The following is an 11,530-nucleotide window of genomic DNA, read 5'->3' as shown; positions in this document are numbered from 1 at the left end:
ATTTATTAATTTCAGAAAATAGCTAAACTTCAATAAATCATAGAAAATTAACCGTAACTCCAAATTAAATAATTTATATATGAAAAATTATCAGAAAAATTCAAGGAATCCATCTGTACCATTTTCATGCATGTTTGAACAATGTTTGTCCTCTGTTTTGGACAAAACGTTTAAAGGGCATTTAAATAATCACATATGGAGTTTGAATTTGAATCTTGTATTCAAACCAACTTCATTTAATCTGTTGCTAGTTGCATTAGCCCAAAACACATTCATTTTGCCATGTCATGATCATGCATCATATTGTGCATTGCATTGATTGTGTTCCCTTTTGTGTTGCCGGTATTTGTCCCCTCTCGATAGACGTGATACCGATGATGCGATCGTTGACACTGATGAAGACTCAATGCTATCTTCAGAAGTGCCAGGCAAGCAAAACCCCCTTGTTCATTCCGATACAATCCTACTCTCTCGCTCCTGCTCTCTTTTAATGCATTAGGACAACACCGATTCATCTGTTACTTGCTACGGTAGCTGAACCTCTTTATCCTCTGCATGACCTGTCATTGCCACAGTAAATAGATGAAACCCACTAGCATGAGTAGGAGTTGTTTGAGCCCTGTTGTGCCTACTCATTCATGTTTGTTTGTCATGCCTGCTACTGCTTAGAGTTGAGTCAGGTCTGATTCATCGGGGATGAATCAGAGGCGTGTGAACATGTCCTACTGTGTGTGAGCTAAGTGTGTGAACAAGATTTGGTAAAGGTAGCGGTGAGAGGCCATGTAGGAGTACATGGTGGGTTGTCTCATTGCAGCCGTCCTCAGGAACTGAGTTCTGTGTTTGTGATCCATGATTCAGCTACTACCACGCATTGGGCCCGAAACCAATGGACCCTCTCGGCTTCTTGATCACCCTTGTCCTCTGTCCAGGAGTTGCAAGTAGTTTCTGGTGTTTGTAGTATGCTGGAGGCCGTGCGCAGCGCTGACCGTAGGGGTGGGCTGTGATGCGGTAGGCACGTGGCACGGTGTACCGGGCGCCCGTTTGGTGTCTCGGGAACCCTGTTCACATCGTTTGGGGCTGTGAGCGAAACTCCGGCCGGATCTCCTCATGGATGGAACCCGAATAGGCGATAAACCTGGACTAGAGACTTGAGTGTTTAGGCAGGCCGTGGCCGACACCCACGTTGGGCTTCCGCTTGAAGGTTGCCGAGTACATGTCGTGTAAACGGCGGTAAGTGGTGAGAGCGTGTGTGAAGAAGTACACCCCTGCAGGGTTAACATCATCTATTCGAATAGCCGTGTCCGCGGTAAAGGACTTCTGGGTTGCTTATATCAGTTCATTGACAAGTGAAAGTGGATACCCTAAAATACGCAAGATAAGCGTGAGTGCTATGGATGGCGTTCTCGTAGGGAGACGGGAGCGGATCCATAGTGGTGTATTGATATGGTGAATATGTGGACTCGTGTGCGCCACCTCAAAAGAGTTACTTGCAGTCGTAGTTCAGGATAGCCACCGAGTCAAAGCTGGCTTGCTGCAGTCAAACTCCACCATCCCCTTTGTTGATAATGATGCATGTGTAGATAGATCTGATGTAAGTCTTTCTGGGTACATTTGTACTCACGTTTCCCTATTTTATGTTTTTGCAGAGAGACTTCAGTCTCACTAGTAGTTCCGCTTGGACTTCGATGTTTAGCTTGATACCTCAGCTACGATCTTGTGCCCTCGGCAGGATCTGATAGATAGTCAGGCTTTTCAGCCTTTTTCATTTATAGACGTCTGTACTCAGACATGATAGCTTCCGCTTGTGCTTTGATTTGTATGCTCTGAGTGTTGGGTTATGAGACCCATGTTTGTAATATCTCGCTCCTCGGAGCCTATTGAATAAACTACTTGAGTCGTAGAGTCATTTTGTGATGCCATGTTGTATTTGCACGTATCGAGCATATTGTGTGTATGTTATTGTAATGCTTGGTATGTGTGGGATCTGACTATCTAGTTGTTTATCCTTAGTAGCCTCTCTTACCGGGAAATGTCTCCTAGTGTTTCACTGAGCCAGGGTAGCTTGCTACTGCTCCGGAACACTTAGGCTGGCCGGCATGTGTCCTTCTTCGTTCCTGTGTCTGTCCCTTCGGGGAAATGTCACGCGATGAATACCGGAGTCCTGTTAGCCCGCTACAGCCCGGTTCACCGGAGTCCTGCTAGCCCAGTGCTACAGCCTGGATTCACTCGCTGATGACCGACACGTTCGATGCTGGGTCATGGATGCCTGTCCCTGTAAGTCTGTGCCACTTTGGGTTTACGACTAGTCATGTCAGCCCGGGCTCCTTATCATATGGATGCTAGCGCCACTATCATATACGTGAGCCAAAAGGCGCAAACGGTCCCGGGCACAGGTAAGGCGACACCCGTGGGGATACCGTGCGTGAGGCCGCAAAGTGATATGAGGTGCTACAGGCTAGATCGATGTGACATCAAGTCGGGGTCCTGACAGGTACCCTACTATCTATCTTAGGGTTCAAGGTGGGTGCAGGGGGTCTTGAGGGCTGGCCGGGGCAGCGGCGGACCGACGGTGGTGAGTTGTTTCGGGGCGGCGAGGAGGCGCTGGGTTTGGCAGTTCGACCGGTGGTGGCTGGCGGTTCAGGGGGGTGCAGGTTGAAGATGAACTGCAGGCCCTCCCTAAACTACATATCAAGTGCCTCTCTGCTACCGTTGCGTTCAGTTTCGACAGTAACATTCAGATTCCACAGTAAATTTCAGTTTCGATAGTTAAGTTCAAAGTCAACAGTTTTTACCTCATCTGTTGTAGTCAGGTGGTTTTTGGTGATGTAAATTATACATCTGTTTTACATCATCTATTGGAGATTCTATTAGAATCCCACTTCAGATGGACGATGTCTGTCTTGTGCTGCTTCATCCTTAATGTCTTATAGCTCACCGGAGCTGCTCCAACGATAGAACGATCCATCACAACAGAGCAGTGCCCTTGACACCGTCTATAGATTCCTCAAATCTTCCTCCACACCTCCGATAGCCACCTCTGCCTCAACTGCTTCAGCGACCAACCCAATGATGCCGAGGTCGACACATCTACGGCAAAGAGGTTGTACACCTCTTGCATCACTTATTACTATACATTCATGTTGATCCATTAGGGCTATTTTTGTTCAACGAAAAAACATAGCAATAGGGAATTTTCCTATGGCACTCTACTATTCAATTATTCATGCATTTTGTTGAAAGGAATGGAGCAAAACATCCACCTGGGCGTACTTTTTGAAATCCTATGCATGAAAACAAGACCAAGTGCATTAGTGGCAGAATAACATTATAACTGTACACGATGTCATATGGTTTCACTTTATTTTGGACATGTTTCTTTGCATTCCTCTGCTCTTCCGATTCCTGTGAACCAAACACCCAAGTTGACAGAAATCATGTGTTTACAAATGCTTTGTTTACCATGTGCATTCCTATCCTGTTCCGGTGTTTTTCCTATCCCTGCGTTTTTAGAATCATGCAAGCCAAATGAGCCCTTACAGAATTACTTCAGTTACAGGTAGGTGTCGAAGGGAACTTTGTGTGGTTTGTCCTGTGTCGGCGTTCTGGGAACGGGGGTACCCAGACTTTCCTGCCTGTGGCTTACGGCGTGGCTCAAGGAGTGGCCCAGTACGGCCCATCTTCATCAACATATGCTCAAGACCCTCGCGAGGGGCCAAGCCTCGTGGGGCAGACAACACGAAGCTTCCTCAGGCACAACCTCGTCAGGCTGGCTCGTGAGGAGGCGGAGAGATCAAGGCAGGGTACCTCACGAGGTGCCCGTGACGCAAGCCATGACGATCGAAGCCAGGTAGGCGCCAGGTGGGCGCTGGCCTGCGCAGAGTCCTTGTTTACTCTTTGGTGCAAACGAGGCAAGCGCAGGCCAGAGCATCAAGCAAAGGCAACCATTTCGGTGCAACAAGACCAAGACCAGCAGAACGGCAGGATGGAGGTCATCGTGGAGACCAGCAGAACGGCAACAAGACCAAGACCAGCAGACCAGCAGAACGGCGTCATCGTCAGAGTCTTTGGCAGGGGAGGACCGACTTTGGCCAGGATAAGTGTACTAGATGTTCCCCTTCAAAATGGCCAATTGTTGGCGCCCTTCCTGCTCAATATTTGGGAAGAGGACCAAGGCCTCGCTCTATAAATAGGATTAGCCACCACAGAAGAAAGGGATCCGGATTCAATCCTTCCCAAGAGGCATCACCTCCACAAGAACTCCTCCCCTCGCAAGGTAGTTCTTCCCGTGTATTGTTCATCATCAGCCCCTGTGGCAATCCACCACACCACAAACTACAGTAGGGTATTACACCATAATGGTGGCCCGAACTAGTATAAACCTCGTGTCCCTTGTGATGTTCTTCGTGTAGTTTAGATCCTTGCGAGGCGGCGAGACGTGAGTAGGTAGGAGGTGTGATCTCCGTGCGCACCTTAGAGTTTGAACCTTGAGGGTCTGCCGGAACCCGAAATCCGACATCCTGCTCGTGCCACGACGTCGTCCACCTCACCTGAGCTGCTCCATCGACAGAAGCATCCACCAAACAAGACATCACGACTTCCGACCGTCTTTCGCCGCCTCAGATCTCCTTCCCTGCCGCCGACACCCACCACAACGGCATCACCATCATCGACTCAGCAGATGAACCTGAGGAGTACACGAGTCCACAAGAGAGGTCGCACTCTTTTGTTTCTGCTTATATTATGCATTGCTTAAAATTACCTGCTACTTTATCATCCTGTTCACCTCTTGGACTCCAAGTCAGGTCCAAATTAATGTTCAAACTTGAGTTCTAAATTATTGGTGGGGCACATATCAAGGCAGCAATGAATAGTATCTCTGTCTAATAGCTGGTTCATCTAGGGTATGCCTATGTTGTTCATGTGGGTGGGAAACAAATAGTAAAGCAATCATCATCTGTCTTTTTCTTAAGTTAAAGCAATCATCAGCCTGCTATCATTATTTTTGGATCCATCCACTGGTTGTTACCATCACTCTAAATTTTTGCATGCTCTCCTTACATAATATCACCATATTTTTTTTGGTATGCATGTCAGATATTGTACACAGTCATGCTGAAAATGTAGAGAAAAAGAGAAGAGTTTTGCACGACAATACAATTTCATGCAGACATCTCTCCATGGTGGGTTCAATGGCAAACCCTCCCCCCTCTCTAGATTGTAATCCAGAGGAAGATATCTATTCTGAGGCGGATTCAGACGCAGCTGACCACTCCTATTTACCCCCCCAAGGTGTTTGCTCTACCTTTGCATGACGATGTTAGTCATATCATGCATGTGTTGCCTTGCAGTGCCTACTTTCGACATCATATATGTCATCTGCTTAGTTTAGACATGTTCTGTAATGCCACTTGTTTAGTTTCTATATCATATATGGGACTATGCAGTCTCATGTCTTTTAGCCAGCCATAATATATGTGAAATGTGCAAGGCCATCCTGTTTAATGAGGCATCATATATTTGAATGATATATTGACCATCCTTTTCTTCATTACATTTCCAATTGTCGACAATGTTTGTAAAACTACTCTTCCCGTGAATCAGCCATTTGGGTGGGGGATAGAAAAATCTGGAGTAAAAACAAGGCCTTCAAAGCAGACAATGCTACCTGTCAAAGCAGATCTCTTGTTGGGTCCCGATAGCTCCTCAGAGATGGATTCAGAGACATATGACTAGTCGTATTCCCCCACCAAGGTGGCTCTAACTTGGCACGGTTATACTGCTCATATCATGCATATGGTGTCTTGCATTGCATAGTTTAGACATCATATACATAATATTCAACACCATGTTCTTAGTTCAGACATCATATAGAATGCCCTCTGTTTAGCATATAAATCACATATATGAATTAAATCATGTGATCATGATTAATTAGATAACATGTAGGTGAATTATGTCATGCGATCCTGTTTAGTTATTCATCATATTTTTGAATTATGTTATGCTATGCTATCCAGTTTAGATAGACATCATATATGTGAAATTATGTCATGCTATCCGTTTTAGTTAAACAATATACATGTCAACTATTTCATGCCCTCTTTTTTCCACACTATCTATTGCATTTGTCTCTCATCCAATGTATGTACGTTCAACTATGTTTCCTATTTAACAGCCATTTGAAATGGATCAGGTGATGCCAGTATCTAGCAGACTGAAAATACGGTCTTCAAATAAAATAGTGCTACCTCTTGGTGAAGATAGCACCCCAGTTGTACATGCACGAGAACCAGCCCTACCACACATAACCCAAACTCTCACAGATTGTACCCCTACTGCCATGAACAGAGAACCAGCTTCACCCCATCTAACCCCAACCCCAGCAGATAGTAACCTAGTTCCTGTTAACACAACACCATCTCCACCAGCGAGCTCCCAAAAAATAGCAGTTAGTAGGGTAGCTCCAGTGCCCAAAGGGCCAGTACTAGGTTACTATCTTCACCTTAGAGGACGCGCGCTTGGCCAACTTGGCTGAGCGCACTCGCCTAGAGAACCTTTAGCGGGCACTCGACGAGCGCGCGCGGCAACGGGCTCCTGACTCCAGTCGACGCCAGCTCTTTCCACCACCGACTTAGGTATATCGAACTACGATTTAGAATCTAGCAGCTGCTGCTCGTATAGCAGAGTCAATTCAGCCTTCCCAGTCAGAGGCTGGCAGAGGCTTGATACAGATCAGAGATTTGCTCTGTGTAGCGGGAGATCAGAATTCAGCTGTATCACAGTTACGGAACATGATTCACAACAGATCCGTAGCTGCGAATACAGTCCAGTCGGCTCATAGCCCCAGATCGCCCCCGAGGCGTTAGGGGCGTGGAGACCAGCACGATCAGTACAAGAACCGTGAGTAGTATGATCACCGGTTCGATCGCGATGATCGACGTTGAGTGCCCACCCCTCCCCCAAGGGGTGGATCCTACGCGCCTCGACAGCAGGATGAAACACGCCAGCACAGTGGTGGGCGAAGGATTCCGGTCGACCCCAGGGAACCAGGCTTTGATGCGAGGGCCATTATCGTTCAAGGTCTGGTCGAGCGGAACAGAGCTCACAGAGAGGGTCACGATAGAGATGTACCCACCAGTAGCCAAGTGCATGTCTAAGGACCAGAGTGTTCCAGCAGAGCCATCAGGGCCGCGGTGATTCCCCCCAACTTCAGGTTGGCGACTGGAGTCAGTAAATTCAATGGTGAGTCTAAGCCTGATACTTGGCTTGAAGACCACCGAGAGGCTGTCCAGATCGGCGGCGGAAATGATGAGGTGGCCATGAAGCATCTGCCTCTTATGTTGGAGGGATCGGCCAGAGCATGGTTGAATCAGTTGACACCCAGCAGCATTTACACGTGGGAAGATCTTTCTCGAGTGTTTGTCAGAACGTTCGAAGGAACATGCAAGTGACCAGCAGGACTGACAGAGCTGCAATCTTGTGCGCAGAAGTTGAATGAGACTTTGAGGGATTACATCCAGAGATGGATCACATTGCATCACACAGTAGAGAATGTATCTGATCACCAGGCAGTCTGCACCTTCAAGGAAGGCGTTAAGTATAGAGAGCTAAGCCTAAAATTCGGTTGAACCGGGGACATGTCTCTGAGTTGAATGATGGAGATAGCCACCAAATATGCCAATGGTGAGGAAGAGGATCAGTTCCCGAGTGGCAAGCGCAAGTCAGTCGCCCAGGAATCCGGAGGAGGGAACTCCAGTCAGAAGCAAAAGCGGAAAGCCGAGCCAGCTGCTCCTGGAGAAGCCTTGGCCGTGACTCAAGGAAAGTTCAAAGGAAAGCCCAAATGGCCTTGGAACCCCAAGAAAGTGAAGGATAAAGAGGGAAATGACGTGATGTATTTACCATGTCACATCCACACGAAGAAAGATCAAGAGGGTAATTTCATTTACCCAAAGCATACCACTCGACAGTGTCGACTCCTGATACAGCAGTTCCAGGGGAAACAGTCCAAGGATAAGGAAAAAGAGTCGGAAAAAGTTGAGGACAAGGGGGATAGTGACGAGGAATATCCTCAGGTCAATTCCACTCTGGTGATTTTTGCTGATGTTGAGAGCAAAAGTCAACTGAAAGTTATAAACCGAGAGGTGAATATGGTCGCTTCGGCGACACCCAATTATTTGAAGTGGTCTCAGACGGCCATCACATTTGACCAGTCTGATCACTCGACGCACATAGCCACCCCTGGGAGGCAGGCTCTGGTGGTCGACCCAGTCTTCGAAGGCACTCGACTGACTAAAGTGTTGATGGATGGTGGTAGTAGTTTGAATATACTGTATGCAGAGACACTAAAAGGGATGGGCATTCCGATGTCCAGACTCAGCACAAGCAACATGAGTTTCTATGGAGTCATTCCCGGCAAGAAGGCCGCATCACTCGGCCAGATTGCTCTCGATGTGGTTTTTGGTGATTCCAAAAACTTCCGCGAAGAAAAGTTGACATTTGAGGTTGCGGATTTCCAAAGTGCCTATCACGCCATTTTGGGCAGGCCAGCTTATGCACATTTTATGGCTCGACCATGTTACGTGTACCTCAAATTGAAGATGCCTGGCCCTAAAGGCGTGATCACTGTTACTGGTAATCGCAAGAAGGCGGAAGAGTGCTTTCAGAAAGGCTCAAAGATCGCTGATGCTCAGATGGTGGCAGAAGAGTGGCAGGAACACCAGAGAAATGTAGACCCGAGTGATTTGTTGCGAGCCAAGAAGCCCTTTATGGAATCAGCGTTTCAGTCGTCTAGTGAGACAAAACCAGTTCACATCCACCCGACCGGCCCCAATGCTGCTCCGACCAATATATCCACAACACTCGACCCCAAATAGGAAGAAGCGCTCATCCAGTTCCTCCGTTAGAACTGGGACATCTTTGCATGGAAATCTTCTGACATGCCGGGCGTACCCAGGGGGCTGGCTGAGCACCGTCTGTGAGTGGATTCAAAGGCAAAACCTGTCAAGGAACATCTGCAACGGTCTGCCTTCCAGAAAAGGAAGGCTATTGGCAAAGAGGTGGCTCGGCTCTTAGCAGCAGAGTTTATCCGAGAGATTTACCACTCCGAGTGGCTTGCCAATGTTGTCATGGTCCCCAAGAAGGACAAGTCACTTCGCATGTGCATTGACTTTAAACATATCAATCGGGCCTGCCCGAAAGATCATTTTCCTCTTCCCCGCATCGACCAAATAGTCGACTCGACTGCGGGATGTGAGCGACTGTCTTTCTTAGACGCTTATTCCGGGTACCATCAGATCCGTTTGTATGGACCCGATGAGATCAAAACAACTTTCATCACCCCATTCGGGTGCTTCTGTTATGTCACCATGCCATTCGGCCTCAAGAATGCCGGAGCCACGTTCCTGAGGATGATTCAAAAGTGTCTGCTCACTCAAATCAGTCGGAATGTGGAAGCATACATGGATGACATTGTGGTCAAGTCACGAAAAGGTTCCGACCTGCTGACTGACCTCGCTGAAACATTTGCCAACCTCCGGAGGTATGATATCAAGCTTAATCCATCCAAGTGCACATTCGGAGTTCCTGGTGGAAAGTTACTCGGTTTTCTTGTTTCTGAACGAGGAATCGACACAAACCCAGAGAAAGTGGGCACTATACTCTGAATGAAATGACCTGTGCGTGTGCACGATGTTCAGAAGCTTACTGGTTTCTTGGCCGCTTTAAGTCTATTCATCTCTCGTCTCGGTGAGAAGGCATTGCCTCTTTACCAATTGATGACGAAGTCAGATAAGTTCGAGTGGACTCCTGAAGCTGATGCAGCGTTTGCAGAGTTAAAAACCCTGCTTTCCACCCAGCCGGTGCTTGCTGCCCCGATCAGCAAAGAGCCTTTGCTGCTTTACATTGCAGCCACAGGACAAGTCGTCAATACAGTACTTACGGTCGAGCGGGAACAAGAAGGGAAATCCTTCAAAGTTCAGCACCTAGTATATTATATTTCTGAAGTCCTGACCTCATCAAAGCAAAGATACCCTCATTATCAGAAGCTTGTATATGGGATTTATATGACCACGAAGAAAGTTTCTCACTATTTCTCTGACCATAACATCACAGTCGTCAGCGATGCCCCATTATCAGAGATTCTGCACAATAGAGATGCAACTGGTCGAGTGGCAAAATGGGCGATTGAACTCCTTCCCTTGGATATCAGATTTGAGGCAAAGAAAGCTATCAAGTCCCAAGCAATAGTAGATTTCCTCGCCGAGTGGACTGAACAGCAATTGCCAACTCAAGTTCACTCGGAGCACTGGACCATGTTCTTTGATGGCTCTAAAATGCTGAATGGTTCCGGTGCTGGGGTAGTGTTGGTTTCCCCCCGAGGAGATAAGCTCAGATATGTACTCCAAATTCACTTTGATTCCTCAAACAATGAAGCAGAATACGAAGCACTTTTGTATGGGTTGCGTATGGCCATTTCACTCGGTGTCCGTCGCCTCATGGTCTACAGCGACTCGGATTTGGTGGTTAACCAAGTGATGAAGGAGTGGGACGTTAGAAGCCCAGCTATGACTGGTTACTTCAACGCAGTAAGAAAGCTGGAGAAGAAATTCGAAGGGTTAGAGCTTCATCGCGTACCCCGACTGAAAAATCTAGAAGCTGATGACTTGGCGAAGATAGGTTCCAAGAGAGAAGCCATTCCCAATGGCGTGTTTTTGGAGCATGTCCACATGCCGTCAGTTCAAGAGTCCTTTCACCGAAGAAGCCCCGCAGCCAAAAAGTGCCACGGATCCGACTGAAGTTGAGGTCCCAGCCGTGGTCGACCTAATCATGGAAGTTCTGGTTATCACTCCCGACTGGACAATACCTTACATCACGTATATCCTAGGGAAAGAGCTCCCAAAGAATGAAGAAGAGGCTCGGCAGATCGTCCGTCGATCCAAAGCCTTTACTGTCATGAAGAGACAGTTGTACGGGGAAAGTGAGACTGGAGTCAGCCAGAAATGCATAACGCCGGAAGAGGGTCGAATGATTCTCAACGACATCCACTCGGGGACCTGTGGCCATCATGCGTCCTCTCGGACCATCGTGGCTAAAGCATACCGAGCGGGTTTTTACTGGCCCAGAGCAAATGAAATGGCGAAAGAGATAGTCGACAAGTGTGAAGGATGTCAGTTCTACTCCAATATGTCACACAAGCTCGCCTCAGCCTTGAAGACCATTCCAATCGTCTGACCTTTCGCTGTTTGGTGGTTAGGTATGGTTGTACCGCTGAGAACTGGTAGGAGCGGCTTCACCCATGTACTGGTGGCAGTCGACAAGTTCACCAAGTGGATCGAAGCTAAGCCTATTGAAAATCTTGATGCTGGCACTGCCATCAGCTTCATCAGGGAATTGATATTCAGATATGGAGTTCCACATAGAATCATCACAGATAATGGGTCAAACTTCGATTCCGATCAATTCAAAGCCTTCTGCGCTTCTCAAGGCACACGAGTCGACTACGCTTCAGTCGCCCATCCCCAGTCGAATGGAC

The sequence above is a fragment of the Triticum aestivum genome, chromosome 2B (assembly GCF_018294505.1).
Source record: "Triticum aestivum cultivar Chinese Spring chromosome 2B, IWGSC CS RefSeq v2.1, whole genome shotgun sequence".
NCBI classification, from domain to species: Eukaryota; Viridiplantae; Streptophyta; class Magnoliopsida; order Poales; family Poaceae; genus Triticum; species Triticum aestivum.
This window is presented reverse-complemented; position numbering follows the sequence as displayed.